General features: G+C 33.7%; 1 long non-coding RNA gene and 1 pseudogene across 1 annotated transcript; both read left to right on the plus strand.

Annotated features, from left to right (window-relative positions):
* The first annotated feature begins 14,027 nt into the window (after positions 1-14,027).
* LOC149233132 (uncharacterized) lies at positions 14,028-14,343 on the plus strand. Its single transcript, XR_016247601.1, has 2 exons — positions 14,028-14,114; positions 14,257-14,343. It is a non-coding gene; the product is annotated as an uncharacterized LOC149233132 (long non-coding RNA).
* Positions 14,344-16,034: 1,691 nt separating this feature from the next.
* On the plus strand, positions 16,035-24,210 carry LOC149233133 (cytochrome P450 71AU50-like; annotated as a pseudogene).
* The last annotated feature ends 316 nt before the right edge of the window (positions 24,211-24,526 follow it).

The raw sequence follows: 24,526 nt of genomic DNA on the forward strand, positions 1-24,526 counted from the left end.
CCCATAGAAGCCCACTATTGTTATTGTTGTGCCCTCACATTATTATTGTTATGTCGGCTCGTATTATATTATGACCCATATTATAATCATAATCTTCGGTTTTTATCTGTTTTGGATTTTTGCATGCTTCATCAACCACAACATCAACACTTTCAATAATTTTCCCAAGTATTTTATTATAACATTTGTATCCTTTACTTCAGGAAGAGTAGCCAAGAAGAATACCTTCATCTGCCCTGGGTTCAATCTCACCAAGTTTTTCATCAGTCCTTTTGATGTAACATTTGCTTCCAAAAACTTTGAAGTATTTTATAGTAGGAGTCTTACCATACCAAAGTTCATGTGGAGTTTGAGTGTTGTTTACCTGAACATTTGCTTGGTTGAGAATAGTGATGGCGATGAATGCAGCTTCACCCCAGAAGGTTGAAGGAGTTCCAAATTCATCTAGCATAGCACGGGCCATTTGTTGAATAGTTCTTTTCATCCTTTCTACCACTCCATTTTGCTGAGGAGTCCTTGCAGTGGAGAACTGCCTTTTTATTCCATGTTGTTCACAAAAGTCAAAGAATTCATCCGAGGTAAATTCCCCTTCTCGATCAGATCTGAGGCGTTTGATTTTCTGATCTGATTCATTTTCAGCCAAAGCTTTGAAGGATTTGAACTTTTCAAATGCTTCATTTTTATGCTTTAGATGACCTATCCAACACATTCTGGAAAAATCATCAATGAACAATTAAATTATTCTTCTCCACGAAGTGACTTTTTCCTTGATGGTCCACATAAATCAATATGAACAAGTTCAACAGGCTTACTAGTTGACCCTTACTTTTCGATAAAGTGAGATCTGGTTTGCTTACCGAATTGACATGATTTGCATATAGTATTTTCAGGAATGTTGATATCTGGAAGATCACGAACAACCTGGAATCTGCATGATTTTCTTATTTGAGAAAAGCTTAGGTGTCCCATTCTTCTGTGCCATGGCCAGTTTTCATCATTTTTTCTTAGATAGCACTGTTGTTGTCCTCCCTTGAGTATGTATAAGTTGTTTGGAGTTCTTGTACCTTTGATCAAAAATTTTCCTACATCAAGCTCACGAACAACACATCCATTTGATCGAAACACTACTTCATTTCCTTGATCACACATTTGACTCACACTCAACAGGTTATGCTTTAAGCCATCAACATACATAACATTCCTAGATTTAACTTGTTCTTTCAAGAAAACAAAGCCTTTACCTTTTATGAAAACAGGAGTGTCATTTCCAAATGAGACACTCTTTTCCTTTTCTAAGGCATTATATGAGTGTAGTTTTTCTTTGTCACCTATCATGTGTTTTGAGCATCCACTGTTGATGTACCACTGGTTTTCTTGTCCTTAAGCATACAGGGCTATACCACATCTTTCTGTTTGCAGTTCTTTCTTTCTCCATATTTTGGGATTTAATGGAGTTTGATCCTTTTGAGATATTTGCCGAAATTTACTCCTACATTTATATTCTTCATGGCCAAAGTTGTTACAAATTGAGCATTCTATTTCATTTTCAACAAGAGAAAAGTTATTATAGGAACTTTTCTTGATCCCTGTCACTTTCCTTTGATTTCGTGCTTCTCTAGTAATGATGGTTTTGTAAGCATCACATTGAGTAGCTTTGTGTCCAAAATTATGACATGAGAAACATTTACCATTAAATAAGTTCCTGCGATTATCGAATCTACTGACCTCGTGATTGTATTTTCTATTGATATTTATCTTTGAAGAAAATTGAGTACGATTTACCTGAGGTTGATTGTGGCTTTTTTTCATCCTTGAATTAAATTGAGCTCGATTCACCTGGTGATATACTTTATGCCTTTGCTGATGATTGTCAAACTATTCACTACTCTTTTCTGCATCAAGATAGCTTTTAGTGGAGGTTGACGGCTTCTGTGATTGAGATGCTTCTTCAGTATATCCAAGACTTGTCTTTATCAAAGGAGAACACTGCACTTTGATAATTTCATTTAAGGTTTCTGATCCTTTAGCAAATTTAAGATTGAGAGCTTTTGTTTTCTCAAGATCCTTTCTTAGACCCACAATTTCACATTGTAGTTTTTCATTGTGTTTTTCTCTTTCAGCAAGTTGGTATGTCAAGGTATCTATAATCATATTCTTTTCTTCTAAATAGATTTGAGTTTAGATATTTCTTCATAAAGGTCATCTTCATCTGAAGCATCTAAAAAATCATCATCTTCATAAGCCATCAGAATTCTATAGTCACTACTATTTTCATCTTCATCACTATTTGATAAACCATCGCTATCTTCATGAGTATAGTAGCTCTTTTCAATTACATTTTGTTTTCTATTCCATTTTGCAGATTCCTTTCCTTTATCATATTTATCATTATGAGGACATTTGGAAGCATAATGACCGACTCTACCATAGGAAAATCATTTGAAAGGTAGTTTACCTTTGAATCTTCCAGAACCCCGTTGAAGCTTCTTAACAAAGTTTACTTCCTTTTCTTCTTCTAAAATATGTCTTGATTCATTGAGTTCTTCTTTTCCTTTTGCTGAAGCTTTAAATGCAGCTTCTCTCATATCTGATGGACCTCCTTTTCTCATCTCAAAGGCAGTTAATATTTCGTGAAGCTGTGTCATAGTAATAGTTTGTAGATCTTGCTTTTCTTCTATGGCAGATACTTTTGATTCAAATTTAGCAGATAAGGATCTTAAAACTTTTTCAACTAAGGTAACTTCCTTTATCTCTTCACCCAGATTCTTCATGCAATTAACAACCTCATCTATACGTAAGAAGTAACTAGCTATACTTTCATCATTGTGCATCTTGAGAGCTTCATATTGAATTCTGAGAGTTTGCAGTTTAGCATGTTTTACCTGAGATTCACCTTCGTAGCTTAGAACGATTTTGCCCCATATTCTTTGGCTGATTTGAGCTACATAACTTTGACAAACTCTGATTCTGACAGACTTCCCAATAATATATTGACAGCCTTGGCATTGGTTTTATATTACCTTTTACATGTTGTATGTGTAGGAATTGCTTATGGAAATGTATATCCTTCTTCCACGATTTCCTAGACATATGTTCCAAGAGATTGAAGATAGGTTGTGGTTCTTACCTTCCAATAAACAAAGTTTCTTCGATCAAAGATTGGCGGTCTGATGGATACCTTGCTTTCTCGATTACTCATGATGTTGGATCTTCCTTCAAGCGATCAAGCTTCTTCTGAAGGACCTACTCTGATACCAATTGTTGGAAATAATACTGAGAGGGGGGTTGAATCAGTATTATCAAATCAATAATTTAATTTTCAAAACTTCTTTGTATACGCTACTTCAGCTCAGTTAACTAGCGTGTATACATAACTGTACTTAATGAAACCAGCATATATGCAGAGATCTTTTCATTTACCCAAATTATCATGTATTGAACTTTAATTAGTATATCAAGAATTCATTAGACAGTGCAGTAAAAGTATAATAAATCATCACATATAAGAAACACACATGAACACCAAGATATAAGGTGGAAACCCAATGTGGGTGAAAACGACCTGCTACTGTCGTCTCTGTCTTCTTTTAATAATAAGAAAATTTTGTTTATAATTTTTGTACTGGTGCAGTCTTATACCTGTACGTAGGCTTCTACCTGCGGAAGGCTACAACCTTCTCTCATTCTCCATCTTCTACTAGAAGGGAGCTACAACCCCCTAGCTCTTGTACCAGCCAATATGTTTTCTAGTACGTAGGCGCCGACCTACAAAAGCCTATGACCTTCTTTCTTCCTTGAGGGACCTTGTTTCATAAATTTTCAGACTGGATCCATCAACAACATCATTCGATCATTAAATATATCTACATCAACCAATCTCCTTTTGAACCAACCACAATGGAGTCAACAATCACTTTGAGAAACCATTAATCTGATATTTCAGAATGATGTCACCAGAATACAGTCCCCAGAACCCAAGCGAGAACCCAGAACACTGCAACAACAAACAGAAGAAACTAAAACATATTTTATAAGGTATACACTATTTCCCTGTGTTGAACCTATGTGTATACGTGCTTTCCTCAAAGCCAACCAACGTATATATCTGCAAATATAAATTCAGAATTCGGCAGTTGTTCCACACTTTAGTTATACCTAGATCATATCATTTTTAGAATAACATATGCATTAGAATTCAAATCTAGAATATACATGAGCAAAAACACCTAATGATAATTCATTTTACACCTCAAGATCCCAATTTATCATTAGATCTGATCCCTCATCATTAGCTAAGGTTCATCCTTGGTTTAGATCCAGCAATGCACCATAATCCAATAACTTGCATACTAGATCTCACACTTCATCAGATATTCGATACTTACACACTTTGGCCTAATGATCTTCTCCTCCTTTTATAGTTCTAGGCCTTTCTCAATACCATGGACCAAAACCACTTAGGACCAATACCTTGGACCAAATACCTAGGGTCAATACCTCGGACCAGATACCTTGGACCAATACCACGGATCATGGACCAAATACTTTGGAAATTTAGTTTTCCAAGGTATACGCGCTTTTCCTTCTGTGAAAGTGCATGTGTACGTATACGTGACTTGTATATAGTGAAACTGCGTGTATACGTAGCTTGGTCAATGGTGAACCTGCGTATGCCTCTATTTCTTAATTCTATGAAGGTTGGTCTGTAATTCTTTACTGTTTACCTACTATACTGTGATCTTTCATTTGAGTGAGTTGCCTTCTGAACTGATTCCTTGAAGCTGCCCTATACTTCATCACATCTGTAAACACTACTGTCATGCATTCTGTCACATCTGATATCTCTTTTGTAGATTCATCTAGTTACCATATACAAGTGAGTTGTTCTGCTACAAGTGGGTCGCCATCAAGTACAACACATACATCATAATGCCAACTGTATCTTCTCATATAGTTATGTAAGCATCAAACAAATTAATCCCCATGGATGTGGTGTTAATGGATACATATTTGTTTCTCACTTAATTGATCATTATAAACGCTTTAAATATGAAAATTATGTACACCAAGCAAGTTATTATAGAAGTAACTCAATAAGTTCTCCTAAGTGAAACAAGCATGGCGAAGGCCAAGGATATGGAAAATGAAAGAAGAGATGAAGCGGGAATGTAGTTTAGCTCTATGTGTTTAAGATAAAGAAGATCAGTGGTATGTATATAGTGGATGTTCAAGTCACATGACGGGAGACAAAAGAAAATTTCTCTCTCTAAAGGAAGTCAAATGTGGCAATGTCATTCTTGGAGATAATACATCAACTAGAATAATAGGAGAATGGTTACATATCCATGTGGTAAAATGAAATACTAAATATGTCATGTTTGTTGAGGGTTTAAAGCATAATATTCAAAGTGTAATTCAAGTGGTTGATAACAGATACGAGGTCACATTTTCTTTTGAAGGTTGTAAAATAAGGAAGGAAGGGTATGGAAGATTAGTTGCAAAAGCAACTAGGACCTCAAATAATGTATAGATCCTTAATAAAGGTAAAATAAAAGATTATTTTATGAGAGTGTTATCTCTATCATATTTTTAGTAAAATAAAAGTGAGATATTGTAGCAAGTTAAGTCACAAAAAAAGAAAAAAAACCTTTTAGGGTGAGCTACAAGAGAAGAATGATGGTTCAATTTTTTTTTGGATATGTATTACTAACAGTAAGTGAAGTGAATGGAAAAGTTTAATTGGATAGAAAGAAATAAGTAATCAAAGTTAGTCATTATTATCAGATTACTCATTGGTTATAAAGCACCAATTTAGGGGGAGTACATATAATAAAATATGCATAATCAGTTGGTGTCAATGTGTAGTATGCCAAGAAGTTAGACAGAATAAAATAGAGTGAGCTCAGGGGGATCTACAAGAAGAGAAATGAACAATTAATAGAAGTAGCATATGTTTAGGGGGACATTGTTAGCCCAAAATTCCCTCACCAAGGGAGTGCAAGACCCCCCGTTAGGAACTGGGGTCCAAACATGGCTAAGCATGCAAATAATATTACAGATACCCAACATATTCTCTCAACCCAATAAAATATAGCTTCCATTTTCAAAAAAAACAAAAGCAATGTAGAATATTCCTAGTAATGTGAGTTGTGGACTATTGTTCCATTAAATATGAAAATGAACACAAAAAATCTCAATATGATTACACCAATTGAGATATATCAATAGCTTAAAGGTCAACAAAAATTTGAGTTGATGGAGCTAAGAAATATTGTATTAAATTTCACCCCTACCCTGAGAGTCTAGAAGAGAGTCTAATTTAGAGGTAATTCAACAACCATTAATATGTAATAAACCAATGGAAGTCTTGATATTGACATGAGAGGGTATTGATAATATCTCTACAGAAGGATTTTTTATCTTGTTGTTTCCATTTTCCTTATTCTTCCAATAAATTTTGACATATATTGGACTATCACTTCATGAGTTATGGAACTTCAATTTCTTGGGATTTTGATTCATGAATATCATTTAACAAAACATCTTTGTATCACATGTCATTTTTTTCGGCACATGTGCATATCATAAATGAAAGTTAATCGAAAATGTTAGTGGTTCATGGGAAAAGGAGATAATAAACCCAAATTAACCCCAAGTCAATGTTGTTCACTTTGTAAATTGAAATTTTATTAATGACCCCTAAGTTACCCTCAAGAAATGCATAGGATGCATAATTAAAAAACTTGAAATTTCACCAAGTATACAAGAAATATATGAGAGTGCAGAGGTAGGAAATATGCGAGGCATAGGTATTGAAGTCTTTCCACACCATAATCATAATAAAAAAATGAAGTGTGTAACAAATCTAACTGGGGAGAATGTTATGTGTAGAGTGCGGGAGTGTAGAATGAAGAAGTGTGAAGTGTAGAGAAAGTCAATTTGGCGAGGGGGGGAAGAGTATGTGTGGAGGATGAGTTTGTGCAAAATGTGGGGAAATTTTTAAACGTGAAGGACCACCACATAACATGGATTTCAACATAAGTTATAGATATGACTAGGTGTTCTAAAACTTCACTTGATACTTAATGGAAGTTATGGCACATTGTGAAAAGAGGAAGAGAGAAAAGAAAATGGTTGGTGTGAATGACCACAAGTGAAAGGTCATACATTAAAATGGATCAATAGTATTCTAAGAAAAGGAAAGAAATGATTCCTCAACAATATAATAACTTTTGGACCTTAAATCTCTTGGCAAGGACTCTTAGAAATTGTTTAATACAAACTTGTTGAGACTAAAATGTATTGCTAAATTTATGATATCATTTTTTTTTTGTGTACAAGGGTTATAGAGACTGTGACATGGTTTCTCAATAACATAATTTCTTGGTTAATGGTTAATTTTTAACAATGATGTATTGATCGGTGCTCAACAATTTTAATGTTAAGGTTTTTTTATGCCATTTTAAAAAATGAAAACCATGTAGATTATCTAAATCTAAAACTAATATGTCAATATTATAGATTATCCTCTAACAATTAGGATTTACATAATCAATATTATAGATGATCTTTCTGACGATTACGATTTCAATTTACTTTATGTACCATTGATGACATTAACTTATCCAGTTAATACCATCCCCTATACATTTTGAATAAATTTACTATTTGTACTTATACTTCTTTATTAAATAAAACACCACGACAACTTTCACATAAAAAAGAATGTCTTAATAATACACTATTTCACACGACATTCTATACTTCATTAAAAAACAATTTTTTATTTATTAAATAAATTTAAACTATTTTTTTACAAATTCTAAATAAACACTCCTCACAAACAAACATAATATAAGTCACACTCTAATAAGGCATAGAGTTAAACATTACATATTAATTGTACCAATCTTCAATATATACGTGAAAATAATATATCATGATTTTATAATACTTAATTATTTTTAAGGATTTAATAATTTAAATATATAGATATTATAATTTTAATGTTAAAGTTATTTTTTTATAAAGGAGTTGTTTTTAGTGTGATTTTTTAGACTTCCTATGCCAGAATTTAGTGGAAAAATTGAGGTGAAATCTTGATTTGTGTTATTTAAACTGGTTTTTCACTGTATATGTGGATTCAACACCCTGAAAAACTCTGAGAGCACTTTGATTGTGGGTTACCCATCAAACTTATGATTTCAATAATTTTTTGTCAGATTTTAAAAAAATTAAACCAAAAAATTTCATAAAAGAACTTTTAAATTTTTTCAAAAAACAACTCCTTATAAAAATATAAGACAAACAACCAATATAAAAAAGATATTTGTGAAAACTAATTTTTAATATTATAATTATTAATATTTTTTTTTATCACTGGAATAACGAAAACGCCCCCCTTCAACCATATAAAAAAGATATTTGTGAAAACTAATTTTTAATTATTATAATTATTAATATTTTTTTAATCACTTGAATAACGAAAATGCCCCCTTCAACCATATATTGCGTATGCAAATATGCAATAATATCTCTTCTTATTCATTGAATGAACTCCAATCCTATCCTTCAAATTTCTTAATTAGCTTTTCAAACCTTTTTAATTAATTTTATCACAACACAATTACATATCGCATCACACAATTTCTTTTAAATATAATTATGAATATGGTGACATCACAATTAAATACCTCATCGTTATTCTAGATATAATTAAATAAATTATTAAGGATGTCATAATCATAGTTTTGTTTTAGATTAACCAAAAAGCTTTAGAGAAATTATTATTATTGTTTGGTGACCAAGCTGCCTTGCAGTTAGGGCAGAAACTTAGGTATAATTTATAAAAAATGTGTTATTCATAAAATCGTAAAATAAGTTATTTTAATATTATTTATTAATTTTTTAATATAATTAAATATTTTTTAATAGATAAAGGTTATATATATATTTTGAAAAGAATAATAACACATTAATAATTATTTATTTAATATTAAATAATGTCTTTTTTTATATAATGTTCATATTATAGTATACATGTTATGTCATTAGAGTATAGATTGATATAATGAGAGTTGTACAAATTGTACACATGTTTTACATATTTTTTTCAAATTTATATTTTTTAAATTATTTTTTTTGTAAATTAGAAAATAAAACTTATAAAAATTGTCTATTCAATACTTTACACGAATGAAAATGAGAAAATGAAAATTTTGAAATTAATTACAAACTATTTGTGTTTATGGTACATTGTAATTAATATACAATGTTATGTTTCAAATTATTTATATTTATTGTACATAGTAATTAGTGATATAGTACATAGTAATTAATAATAGAGTACACAAAAGTCAATTATTGTCATTATCATTACACAATAAGAGGGGAGACATTTCAACCAATCATGATAAATAGAAATAAATTTTATTTTAAACTTTATGTGTAAAAGTCTTTGGTTTGAATTTGTGTGAGTAAAAGTCTAGTCATGCCCACATCAAATGCAATCCCTTTGATTTTATGTGTAAAAGTATTTGGTTTGAAATTGTGTGAGTAAAAGTCTAGTCATGCCTAAATCAAATGCAATCCCTTTGATTTTATGTGTAAAAGTCTTTGGTTTGAAATTGTGTGAGTAAAAGTCTAGTCATGCCCACATCAAGTGCAATCCCTTTGATTTTGATAACTTAGATGTTTAATTTTGATAACTTAATGCCCCTAGGTCACGACATCTAATTTAATTGTTTTATATGTTACTTTTTTATTAGATATTTTAGAAATTGTATTTTTTTAATTAAATATGTTGTAAACCATTTAAAGTTATAATTTTAATAATTTTTTATTAATAATAAAATTTATTTAAAAACAAAGTATAAAATAATTAAAATGCACTTTTAAAAAACTATTTCAAATTAATAATAAATTAATTTAATATTTCACAAATTAGACTTTCCTGATCCATAATAATTTTAACAACGTTTTTCGGTAAAAATCACATAAGAGATATTTTGGTCGATGCGTTTCGAACGAGCCAGTGTGGTTCATCTTCAAGACAAGATGAGGATTAGATCCAGGATTTGTAATAAATATATGTAGAGAGATGCTAACTAGCCTTTAGGGAGTAAGAGCTAGTTTGCATAAAAGTTGAAAAAGAAGGGTAAGGATATTTTATTTAATTAAATTCTTATTAATTTTTTTTTGTGAAATAATATTAATTGGGATTCTAATAAAATATTATTATAAACCAAACAATTTTAAAATAATAATAATAATAATAATTATCCACTTATAACCTTATGATTATATATTATAATATCTTCAAAATTATTAATATTAATAGGTTTAAGCCTAAATATTAACTAATAACTAAATTTAGAATATTATAAATTAAATAAATATTATTTTAAAATAATTAGTAAAAAAAATTATCGCTTTATAACCTTATTATTATATATTATAATATCTTCATAACTATTAATATTAATAAGTTCAGACCTAAATATTAAATAATTAGAATATTATAAATTAAATAAAAATTATATAAAAAAATTATTTGATTAGGAAGAAAGAGCAGGAATTCAGCATGTGTTGATACTCCAGCCATCATCCCTATTCAAATTAACATCCACGATCCCTATTCAAATTAACAGGTATCTTTTCAATTTTTAAAGCCTCCCTAAATTTACGATAATGAAAATGGTCAATTCTAGCAATGACCGTAACCTCTTCAATGCACATGTGATGATTGGTTTTTTCTGCATGTTCTCCCAAAGCCGAGGAGCAAGAGCTTCCATATAAGGAATTCCACATGAACAGAGAATGATGAAAACACCTTTCCCATCCTTGGGGTTAACGGGGTCCTTAACAGACCGAAGATAATATAATGTTAAGTGGCCCTAAATAACAATGAATGTTATGCTTCCTCAAGATCGTAGTGATTTTATCTATGGTCCTCTCAATAAAAGAAAGATGAACTCTAGAAGACCAATCCTTGGATCAATCTTATTCTTAGGACCTTTTTGAACGTAAGCTATAATTTCTACTTTTAGTCAAACTAGTTGTTACTCCCTAACGGTTAGTTAGCAACTCTCTACATCTATTTATTACAACGCCTATATCTGGTTCCTCATCTTGTCCTGAAGATGAACCAGCCTCTCATTCCTCATCTTGTCCTGAAAATGAACTAGCTTCTTGTTACTCATCTTATCCTAAAGATGAAACACACTAACTAATTCAAAACCCGTAGACGAAAATATCTCTTATGTAATTTTTACTAAATTTTTTTATTAAAATTAATTTAATATATTTATTATTTTTAATTTCAAAATTTCATAATTGCTAAAATATACATATATATATATATATATATATCATAAAAACTATTTCCAAACAAAAAAATATATTCAATTTTAATTAAATAATATAAAATTAAATAAAAAATATTCCAAAACATATTATTTAAAATTAAAATATCACGATAGAAGTTATGACGTGATATAAAATTAAATTATCGCATTAAGGGACGTTGTTGGTAGCCACCGCTACTAAAAAGACATAACATAATAAAATTTAATGTCCATAATTGTACCTTTACCAAATAATTGAGTTTTGTATTAATTCTATATTATTTTATCACGCATACCAATCCACCGACTGAGATATAATTGACTTATGTATTAATTCTATATTATTTTATCACGGATACCAATCAGGGGTTAAATTTGACGCCCGTATACCCGTATTTAGCCTTTTTACCCGTAAAATACGTTTTAATTTCAAATCTCCACGTCATGTGCAACGTGCCATTAATTTTTAAAAACGTCATATGCAGGTTTAAAAATTAAAAGTTTTAATTTTTTTTTTTATAAATTTATATATATATATATATATATATATATATATATATATATATATATATATATATATATTTAACCAATCCACCTGGCACCCGTAAGTTAAAACTTAAAGTGATTCATGTTCTGAATTCGGTTTCGTGCTTTAAGTTGCTAGTTTCGCTCTGTGATAGATTTGGTGTCATAACTGCTGCTTCTTTGGGGATTTTTCCCATTTGGGTTTCGTCCAGAAGTATCCTCTTGGCTTTATGCCAACTGGGCTTGGCTGCGATTGTTGTTGGTCCTAACTTGGGTTCTGTTTAGATTGGCAAAATGGTGGACAAAAACATGTCAGATTTCGCCGACTGTTGGTTTGCTATGGGAGTATTGGTTCTGATGGTTGTGTCAACGAATGCATTTTTGGTGGATCTGACTTTGGTGGAAGATGCAGTGGCCAAAGGAGCTGGTAAGTACCATTTTCTCTTGTTTATGGGTATATATTTTTATTTTAAATTTAAGCCCCTGTTTCAGTGCCAGTGTTTGTTTTGGTTTCATGAAAAGTGGTTCAGTAAATTTCCGAGCTTAGAAAATTTTTGTAAGAGGCACACATTTTGAAATTGAAAGTGTCAATTTTTTTTGGGTTCAAGCATCATAAAAAGGGCTCTGCAATAGTCTAATTTTGATTCTGGTTGGCAAAGTTCAGTGTTCAAAAGTAACTTCATGCTATTGAGTACAGACAATTTTATGGTGGCATAAGTACCTACAATTTTAATGTGGCATTGAAAGTTCCTAGCGGTTACAGATGAATTTCAATCATTATGATCTGTACAGTTGCGATCTCCACTCACCTTCTTCAAAAAGATCCAAAAAAGTTATAACAAAAACTTCTTAATCCGTGGTTGTGTATCTGAAGAAATGACAGACTCTACTCTCTAATTCAAACAGCATGAACAAGTGTAAAAGAAATCAGAAACAGCCTAAAAGGTTTGTTTCCTTTGGCTAACATTGTATATAGTTGAGCAACAGTACATTGTAGTGGACTTTAGGCATCTGTGGAGGCCATTGATGGCCAATGTTGTATGTCTGTACTTGCCCTGACACTTATATGATCATGAGACTAGGCCTCAAAGGAATCGACATATTGGAGCTGATGATATCAGACATCGTTTAATCTCATTCTTCACTACTTGATGCCCTCATTGTCTGTAATCATATATGTGAGTTTTTGCTTATTCTTTCCAGTTAAGTTAAGAGTTGTTGAAACCTTTTAAAGGCACTCTGTTTTGCATTTTAGTGGATAAGCTTTGCGTTTGATAGCAAATCCCCAAACATCATATGAAGAGACTGAGCTTCTAATCAGGATTTTTCAAGTGTTTGCATACTGATAGTTTCTGAATTGTATAAGTGTTCACATAGTGATAGTTCCCGGTCGATTCGATGTTTAGTTTATCTGACAGAAGCAAGGAACCAGTATGTTTTTCTTAAAGCATTCTCGAGTCTATTAGCCCTATGATTTTGACCTTCGTTTGCTTGAGCGTACTCTCACATCCCTTATCTTTGCCATGAACTAACCTCGTTGCCATGAAGTGCCCCCTCTTGACAGGTTAAGCACTCATACAAGTTCATGCAAGCCTTAAGGTATAGGTTAGTCCAGAGCTGTTAATGTGCAAATTGATTTTATATGCATTCTTCATGGGACAGTACACTTTTTTCATTAGCAATTACTCGATAGTATATAGAGTAGGGCTCACAGTAACCACTATCTCTTCACAATATGGCAGGATTCTTGCATCTTACAATTATCCATCGTCAAGCAGACACGCCTCACTCTACTAAACTATATTCTTCATTTATAACTTAGTTTGAATTTCTTATACCCAAACATTTGTAGTTTAATCCCCTCAAAGTTCAGACAAAAGAGCAAATGAGATTAGATTTTCTTTTCCTAGGCACTTGCATGTCCTTAATTTTCCTTTTGTTGTTGCAATGTTCAAAATTTTTGTGTATTTGAGTTAGGGAGTGATAGAACTAGTGTCTACATTTTTAATATGTGAATGTCGCAGTGATTGTGAATCAATGGAATCGTAAAAGAAATGGGTTTAGCTTGTAAGTTTGTAACTGTTTTTTTTTACATAATTTATGAGCATCTTCTTATAAATGAGATATATAAACTTATTCAAGTTCCATATTTTTCATGCAGTTTGTTTAGATGGAAGCCCACCAGGCTACCATTTGAGCAAGGGATTTGGATCTAGAGTAAATAACTGGCTTGTTCACTTTGAGGCAAGATTTTACATCAGTGACTAATATGCATGCCCTGCATTTGATCATGTTTCTGTTTATTTATAGCCAGTAATTTTGCTTTATTCGAAAGGGAAAAAAAGGAGGTAACATTATATGAGCATGATGTTTTATTTGGATTCAGGGGGGATCATGGTGCAACAACATTACAACATGTTCTGCACGGACGAAAACTCGCCTGGGTTCATCTAAATACATGAGTAAACAAGTACAGTTCTCGGGCCTCTTAGGTAACAGCAAAGCAAAAAATCCAGGTATTTATTCTTCATTCCTGTGTTTTTAACTCAAATTCTTATTAGAAACCCTTTATCAATGCAAAGAAGAGTTATCTATTGAAACACTTCCTCATTATCAATTATTATTGAATGGTTGTTTCCTATATCTCAAGGAGTGATATTTTCTACAGTAAGTTCTTCAGGCCGATTGGCTGTGACCTGTAAAGTAAATTCAGAAACCAAGAAATTATCTTTTGTATTCTATTCACCTCATTTGGATAATATGATATGTATATGATGTTTGATAACCTATCCCGTATAATTATCGGCCCAAAACTTTCAGCACTGATCCAGAGCCTTTGATTGTTATTCACTTAGCCGTTGGCTGTGATTGGTAAAGTAAACTCAGAAACAATGAATTTATCTTTTCATTCTATCCACTTCATTTTGATAATATGACATGTACATGATGTTGGATAATTTATCCAATATAATTGTCTTCCCAAAACTTCCAGGACTAATCCACAACCTTCGACTAGTATATTCTTATGATAATATATAGTGATTTTTAAAGATTATAACCTTGAGTAGAAAGCAGTAGAATCATGTACTGATTACCCCCGTATACCCGTATACCCGTATACGCACATGTTATTTATCTAAATTTATAGATGCCTCTAAATTTTGTTTTTTAAAAATTTGTGATAAGGAAGGGCTTGTTTACAAGCATGAATTAAGATTTGTAGCAATTCCATATGCATATGTTGATTGTCTTGATATACAAAAACAATTATGGAAACTTGTACAAATAAATTTTAAAAGTCATATGATGGGCAGTTTAAAAATAAAAACGTCATAAAAAAATCCCTTGACGGGTAGGGTCACCCGTCAAATTTAACCCCTGATGCCAATCCACCGATTCACAGCGAATGTATTTGTTTGAGTCTTGTACATCGAATGTATCTGTTTGAAGTCTTGTTTTGGTGGTGGGCCTGGTGGTTTATTTGAAATGTGGAGTGGTTTGTCATTTGGTAATAATTACACGACGTGGTATGGTGGTTTGTTATTTTGTAATAATTACATGACATCAGATATGCATGTGGTTTGTTATTTTGTAATAACTACATGATAACACATATGCATGTGGTTTGTTATTCTGTAATAATTACATGACAACACATATACATGTGGTGGGCCAATGATATACTCAATATTTTATTGGAGTCTTTTGCACGATGGCTAAAAGTGGCTAGAATCTGGGTAAAAAAAATTCAAAAAATCTTGTAGAGACAGCGTTTGAATCGTGTTTTTGATGATGGAAATGAATTGAGCACCATCAAAAAACATCTATGACACCTAAAATTTTGAAGTTTAACAATTATAATTTAGATTTACAAAAATCTTTACCAGATTTTCTTTAAATATGACCAGAATTTCTATAACTTTCGAGGCAATTCCTCCAACTAATTAGACTACGGCCTTTCTATTTCACGTCCTTGAAACATCCTGCCTGTTTATGAAATTCTAATAAGATCAGCTTAAAAAATCACCTGACAAATTCTATCCCTGGAGTTACCCCCTAATTATATATATATTTTTATAAAACTTCAAGAAGCTCCTCTCTGCACAAACATGTACCCTCACGGACACTAAACTCAAATACCAGGAAAGCCTGTGGAGTGTGAAAATGGCGATCCAGTTGGGTTCTGACTCCGCAGTTCAGAGATGCTTTGAGTTCTTCGTTAAACTCCCCAGTACTGTTCTTGTCCTTGCATTGGTGACGACATGGACCTTCTTCAGTACTGCTCTTCTCCTTGCATTGGTGACGACATGGACCTTCTTCAATACTGCTCTTCTCCTTGCGTTGGTGACGACATGGACCAACTTTTTCAGGAGGAGAAACAATACTGCTCTTCTCCTTGCATTGGTGACGACATGGACCTTCTTCTTTAGGAGGAGAAAATTGACGTTGCCTCCGGGACCGTTTCCATTTCCAATTATTGGAAACCTTCACTTGATGGGACAGCTTCCACACAGAGCGTTAGCAGAGCTTTGTCTCAAATACGGGCCACTCAAGTCTCTATGCCTCAGTTCGACCCTCACCTTAGTCGTCTCCTCTCTAGATATGGCCAAGGAATTCCTCAAGACACATGATCTGTTTTTCGCGAGCGGACCTACATCCACCGCCACTAAGTACTTGTGGTACAATTCCTCTGACATCACATTTTCTCCGTATGGCCGCTACTAGAGGCAAATGCGTAAACTCTGCGTCTCACAGTTTCTCAGCTCAAGATGAATAGATTCCTTTCGCTTCATAAGAGAAGATGAAGTCAATGCTATGATTCGCTCTATTAATATTTCATATCATGAAGGGTTTTAGCGAGTGAACATTAGCAAGGTTGTGTCAGCCCTTGGGATTGATATAATCAGCAAGATTGCCTTTAGTAGAAAGTATACTGACTAGCAGTTAATGGGTAGTAGAGGGATCCAATCAATGATAAAGGAAACATTCATGTTAGTAGGGTCTTTCAACATCAGAGATTACATACCATACCTGGCGTGGATGGATCTTCAAGGTCTCAACCGTCGTTTGAAGAACATACACAAGGCATAAGACAACTTGTTAGAGAAGATACTAGAGGATCACTTTTCGCAGAATAAGCCCAACGCCATGCCAGATCTTGTGGATGTTTTGTTGGAAGCCTCAGCAGAAAAAAAATAAAAAAAATTAGGGTTCCAAATAAGGAAAAACAATACAAAATCCGTACTCTATGTATATTATTTATTGGCGCACACAAGCGTTTATCGATTCTCTTCCTATTTAGATTTCAAGGGCTTTTTACAAAATATGATAATCGTGATATTTATTTGGGTGTCTTTGATTGGCAGGATATATTGTCTGTTGGCTTGGATACTTCGTCTGTAACCATAGAGTGGGCAATGTCCGAATTGCTAAGAAACCCAGCAGTGATGAATGTTGGGAATTTCTGATAATTCCAGAACAAAAATGAACTGAACAGAGAATGATGCTCTATTTTAACCACAGGATAATAAATTTGTTTGCTGAAGAAGAACAGAGTCTTTCACACACATAAAAACTTTATATTCATTAATAAATACTGCATGTTACAAACTTCTTCCTCTTCCTGAGGGATTACACTAGGAACATTTCTGTTCCACAAAAAGAAATTACTTTGTCTCCTTGCAAAATTTACTCTGTCTCAGCTGAAAATTTTACATTGCTGTGTGTACAAATTTTCTTTACATTCACTACTGTAAAAGAAAATCTTCTCGTTTCATTCATGTTGCTGCATATTTCATTAAAAAAAAACTTGTCTCTGCTGGAAAAAATCAACACACTACTGTGTGAACATTACACATTACATTCGCACTGCTATGTGTATTCCTTTTGTTTCAACAAAAATTAACCTCATGCTGCTACGCATTCTCCTTTTGTTTTCAATGAACAACACAAACAAAAATTCACACTGCTGCATATATCATATTACATTGCATATTCTATTTTTTTAACAAAAATGACCATATGTTTTTAATTTTGCCATACTCCCGTACATAATAAAAAAAACAATAAAATTAAAATTTTACCTACACTCTACGAACATAGTAATTTCATTAATTATTTTATTGGCAAACTGTCGTTTCAAACAAAATTCATTTCACTTCACGCAATGTGGTGCAGGCCTGTACACAACTTTGGTTTCAATCGACGGACATCAACCTTGATTTCAATCGGATGGTGATTGCTCGCTCAATCCACACAAACTTCATGCTCTGGGAAAAAACCACTTTTGCAAAACTGTTGTGCACGTGTCAGCTCTGGGTGTTATCGCTGCCAATTGAGAAAATACCACCAACTTGTGAAAAGCGGTGCGTTGGAAGACTGGCGGTTTTCCGGAAAAGTACGCGGCAGCTGGAATTATAATTTCAACACTCACCTTTAATTTCAACTGATGGGTTATCAGTCATACCCAGACATTTCCTCAAAAATTCAAAACTTTTATGCCCCAAAGGCTTGGTTAGAATGTCTGCAACCTGCTCATGAGTCCTGCAATGTTGTAAAACAATTTCTCCACTGTTTACCAATTCCCTGATGTAATGAAACTTTGTGTCAAAGTGTTTTGTTCTCTTATGAAACACGGAATTCTTGGCTAATGCAATAGCTAAGCTATTGTCACAAAAAATCAAAGTTCCTTTTGCTTGTTCTTGGACTAAGCTCCTTAACATACTTCTCATCCAAATTTCTTGACATGCTGCTGCTGTAGCTGCCACATATTCTGCCTCTGCTGTAGACAATGCTACAATAGGATGTTTTTTAGAATCCCATGAAATGGCTCCTGAACCCATGTGAAAAACATAACCGAATGTGCTTTTCCGATCATCTACACTTCCAGCCCAATCACTATTAGTGTATCCAATTAAATTTGAACATTCTAAAACAGTATATACAATGGCAAACCTTTTAGTACCTTTAACATACCTCAGAATCCTTTTTGTTGCCTGCCAATATGCTTCTTTTTGCCTCTCCATGAATCTGGAAATTAAACTAACAACGTGCATTATTTCCGGCCTAGTTGCAGTCAAATACCTGAGGCTGCCAACTATGCTCTTGTACAAACTAGGATCAAAATCCTTGTTGTTGTCATCTTTACTGAGTTTTAATCCCATCACTATGGGAGTGATCACTGCTATGCTCTCTTGCATATTAAATCTTTCCAACACTTCATTAACATATTTTTCTTGTGAGATAAAAATCGCATTTCCATTTTGTTCTACTTCTATTCCTAAGAAGTATCTCAGCAAACCCATGTCAGTCATTTCAAATTCTTCTTTCATGAATGTTTTGAAACTTTCAATAAGGTGATCATCATTACCTGTGAAAATAACATCATCAACATATAACACAACAATTAGTAATTTACCATCTTTTTCATTGATGTAGAGAGTGGGTTCTCCCTCACACTTTTCAATTCCATTTTCCAGTAGATAGGAATCTATCTTACTGTACCACGCTTTTGGTGCTTGCTTCAGCCCATAAAGAGCTTTCTTCAATTTGCACACTTTGTGTTGTTGGCCTTTCTTTTCATAGCCTAGAGGTTGTTCAATGTAAACCTATTCCATTAACACTCCATTTAGGAATGTTGACTTCACGTCCATTTGGTAAACTTTCCACTTGTTTTGTGCTGCTATGGACAGCATTTCTCTCACGGTTTCCATTCTAGCAACCGATGTAAAAGTTTCCTCATAGTCTCTCCCATACTGCTACTTATATCCTTTGACAACCAATCTTGCTTTGTGTCTTTCTATTTTGCCTTCAACATTACTCTTGGTCTTGTAGACCCATTTAACTCCAATGACTTCCTTTCCTTTTGGTAGTTCAACTAAATCCCATTTCTTGTTTCTTTCTATGACATTGATCTCCTCATCCATAGCTTCTATCAATTTCCTATCCTTAATTGCTTCTTCAAAATGAACAGGGTCATCAATAGGACAATATAAAGCAAACGAAGAGTTCATACCTTCATTTGTTGCCTCTTGTTCATAAATGTCACTTAAATTTCTGAACTTCTGACCTCTTTCATTTGGTGTACAAGTGCTTGAAGAAGCACTTCAATTTCCTCCATGTGGTGTGCTTGGAGAAGCACTTTCATTTCTCCTCAAGGGTATCTCTTGCTGTCTTTGTGTTGGCGTTGTTGTATGGGGATGTATTTCAGCCATCTCCTCATCATCTTCATCATGTGACAAAGAGATTTTAACATTCAATGTTTTCTCTATGCTTCCATCCCAAGCTTCCTCCTCAATGAACTGAACATCTCTACTCACAATAAGCTTCTCGGTGGATGGGTTATACAACCTATAAGCTTTGGATTCCTCATTGTATCCAATGAAAATACATTTCTCCCCTTTGTTTTCCAACTTCTTCCTTAGCTGATCTGGAATGTGTGCATAAGCCACACATCCAAAAAACTTTCATGTGGATGACTCCTTGCTTTGTTCCACTCCATGCTTCTTCCGGCACTCTGTTCATAACTACTTTTGTAGGGCATCTATTCAAAATGTACGCTGCACAGTGTACAGCTCCAACCCAATAATCATTTGGCAAATTCTTTGCCTTTAACATACTCCTCGCCATATCCATGATTGTCCTACTTTTCCTTTCGAAAACTCCATTTTGCTGCAGAGTGTACCTAGTGGTAAACTGCTTATGAATTCCATTTTCTCTACAAAAATGTAGAAATTGTTTGGAGATATACTCACCTCCTCTATTAGTTCTTAGAACTTTGATATGCAGCCCGCTTTGGTTTTCTACAAGTGCTTTGAAATTGCAGAATCTTTCAAACACTTCACTTTTGTTCTTCAGGAAATAAACCCAAGTTTTTCTAGTAAAATCATCAATAAATGTTAGTATACAGTGGTTGTCTGCAAGTGATGGAGTTTGCATCAGTCCACATAAATCTGAGTGGACAATCTCTAAGGGTGCTTTTTCCCTTATGCTTTTCCCAAATGGAAAACTTTCTCTGTGTTTTTTTCCCAGGATACAACCTTCACAAAGGCTGTCTAGTTTCTCTATAAATGGCAATCCTCTTACCATTCATTTTCTATTCAACAAGTTAAGACCTCCAAAGTTAGATGTCCTAATATCAAGTGCCACAACTAGTTTTCATCCTTTGGTTCGCTTTGGAAAGCCTCTTGAGTCACTGCTGCTATTACTTCTTTATTTTTCAAATCTTCCTTTATTCTGAGAGGGAACATCCTGTTCCTTGTCATCTTCACTTCTGCAATACATTGTTTGCTGGGTAATTTATCCATGATGGTGCATACATCATTCGCAAAGAAAACATTGTACCCCTTTTGCACAAGCTGTCCAACACTTAAGAGGTTACATTTCATTCCAGGAACATAATAAACATCTGCTATGGTTTTCTTTTCACCTTTCTTTGTTAAAACTTTTACTTCTCCTTTTCCCATAACAAAAACTTTATTATCAGTCCCTAGTGTGACTTGTGACTTCACATTCTAATCTAACATAGAAAAAATGGCTATGTTTCCTGTCATATGGTCGCTGCAACCGGAATCTAGAAACCATACATCTTCACTCTTTTCTTCAGCCATATTACATGCTAAAAACAAATTATTTTCGCTGATATTTTCTCTAGTGAAATTTGCACTAGTTATATTACTCATATCATGCTGCTTCTTCCTACATTCATTTGCATAATGCCCATATTTTTTACAGTATTAACATTGGACATTGAGTTTTTCATACCTTTGTCCTTGAGCATGATGTTTTCCACTTTGTTGGTTGTTGCCTTGACCTTGGTTCTGATTTGGATTGCTACCTCTTCCTTGAGCATTTGCTAGACTGTTTCTTCCACCTCTGTTTTGGCTTCTGCCTCTTCATCTCTTGTTTCCTCTGCCTTGACCTCTTCCTCTTCCAAAGGACATCTGGGTCTTAAAGGCATGCTCTAGAGATGATTTTTCATTCCTACTCAATCTTTGCTCATGTGTTATCAGTGATGCATGTAGTTCATCAATTGAAAAGTTTGTGAGATCCTTTGTCTCTTCTTTGGTGGTGACAATCACATCAAACATTGAGGGTAGGATCCTCAATAGTTTCTCCACAATCCTCCTTTCTCGAAGAATCTCTCCATGAGACCTTATCTGTGTGACCAGACCAATCACATGTGTGAAGAATGAGTCAATATTATCTGACTCCTTCATGCAAAGATTCTCAAAATCTCTCCTCAGCAACTGTAGTTTTGTTGTCTTCACTTTTTCCATGCCTTGATAGGCTGTCTTGAGAGTTTGACATGCTTCTTTGGATGTCTTCGCTGCTGCTATCCTTGGAAACACACTCTCATGCACTGCTTGATACAAAAAACAGAGGGCTTTAGAATCCTTCTTATCATAGCTCTTCAACAGATCTTTCTCTGCCTGAGTTAACCTATTAAACTCATTTTCATCTGCTGGTTCTTCAAAACCATCTTCAACAAATTCCTATAAGTCTTGGGAAGCAAGCAAAGCTTTCATGGTTATTGCCCAATATTCATAGTTTTTTCCATTAAACTGGGGGAGCTGAGTATTAAAGATACCCATGCTAGTTCTGGCTCCAGCCATTCTTTCACTCTTAACTATGCTTCAAAGTACTTGACTGTGTATTTTAAAATGACTGACTGTCCTCAACAGTAACACAATAAACTAACTTGAGAAATACCTTGACTGAGTCTTCACTCTGCTGGAGAAGCTGCTGCAGCAAGAAATCCTTCCTTCAACTTCTTTGACACCTTCAAAGAGCCTGGACAATCTCGAATGCCATGTTGGGAATTTATGATAATTCCAGAACAAAAATGAACTGAACAGAGAATGATGCTCTGTTTTAACCACATGATCAAAAATTTGTTTGCTGAAGAAGAACAGAGTCTTTCACACACATAAAAACTTTATATTCATTAATAAATACTGCTTGTTCCAAACTTCTTCCTCTTCCTGAGGGATTACACCAGGAACACTTCAGTTCCACAAAAAAAATTACTCTGTCTCCTTTCAAACTTTACTATGTCTTAGCTGAAAATTTTACACTACTATGTGTAAAAATTTTCTTTACATTCACTGCTGTAAAAGAAAATCTTCTCATTTCATTCACGCTACTACATATTTCTTTAAAAAAAAATTATGTCTCTGCTGGAAAAAATCAACACACTGCTGTGTGAACATTACACATTACATTCTCACTGTTGTGTGTATTCCTTTTGTTTCAACAAAAATTACCCTCGCACTGCTGCGCATTCTCCTTTTGTTTTCAACGAACAACACAAACAAAAATTTACACTACTGCATATATCGTATTACATTGCATATTCTATTTTTTAACAAAAATGACCATACGTTTTTAATTTTGCCATACTCCCTTACATAATAAAAAAAACAATAAAATTAAAACTCTACCTATAATCTACGACCATAGTAAATTCATTAATTATTTTACTGGCAAATTGTCGGTCAAACAAAATTCATTTCACTTCATGCAATGTGGTGCAGGCCTGTACACAACTTTGGTTTCAATCGACAGACATCAACCTTGATTTCAATCAGACGGCTATCGCTCGCTCAATCCACACGAACTTTATGCTCCAGGAAAAAAGCACTTTTGCAAAACTGTTGTGCACGTGTCAATGCTGGGTGTTATCACTGTCGATTGAGAAAATACCACCAACTTGTGAAAAGCGGTGCGATGGAAGACTGGCGGCTTTCTGGAAAAGTATGCGGCAGTTGGAATTATAATTTCAACAATGAAGAAGCTTTAGGATGAGCTCGAACGCGTAGTTGGAATGCGGCGCATGGTACAAGAATCTGATCTGCCTTGTCTCATTTATTTATAAGCCATGGTCAAAGAAATGCTTAGAATTCACCCACCGGGGCCTTTGTCGCTTCCCCACATATCAATGGACAGGCGCAATCTGTTGGGCTATGAAATCCCCAACGGGACTCACCTTTTAGTGAACATCTTGGCAATTGGAAGGGACCTGAAGTTATGGAGGGAGGATGCTGAAAGTTTTAAGCCGGAAAAATTCATTGAATCCGGCTTCCTAGATACAAAAGTAGAAAATTTTGAATGGATTCTATTTGGAGTAGGCCGGAGACGATGCCCAGGACAACAATTGGGACTGATTGTTGTAGAGTTTGCTGTGGCGTAACTGTTGCACTGTTTCAACTGGAGGCTCCCTGATGATATGAATAAAGATAAATTGGACATGTTTGAAAAGCATCACGGAATTACAGTATCAAGAGCACATGCACTGTTTGTTGTTCCATCTCCTCGCCTTCCCGTGACTGTAACAATATAGATATGTTTGTATTCCTAGTTGATTACTTTAATACAAATAGGATAGATGTGGATACAAATAGAATAGATATGGAGAGCCAGCGCAAATAAAAGCATATGAGATTTCCAACTCTAGTAAAATGGGAAACCTGTCGTTCTAGATGTTATTAGGAGGACACTACCTAGAAGATAGTTTTAATGAGAAGCTTTGTATTGTTGTATATGTAAAGCATTGAATGTATGTAAATAAATGTTATAGTTTTCAAAAAGGTAGATGTTATTAGGAGGACATTACCTAGAAGATAGTTTTAATGAGAAGCTTTCTATTGTTTTATATG

This window comes from Pinus tabuliformis, chromosome J (assembly GCF_031772625.1).
Source record: "Pinus tabuliformis cultivar Carrire ecotype Pingquan chromosome J, CPIR1, whole genome shotgun sequence".
In the NCBI taxonomy this organism is placed as follows: domain Eukaryota; kingdom Viridiplantae; phylum Streptophyta; class Pinopsida; order Pinales; family Pinaceae; genus Pinus; species Pinus tabuliformis.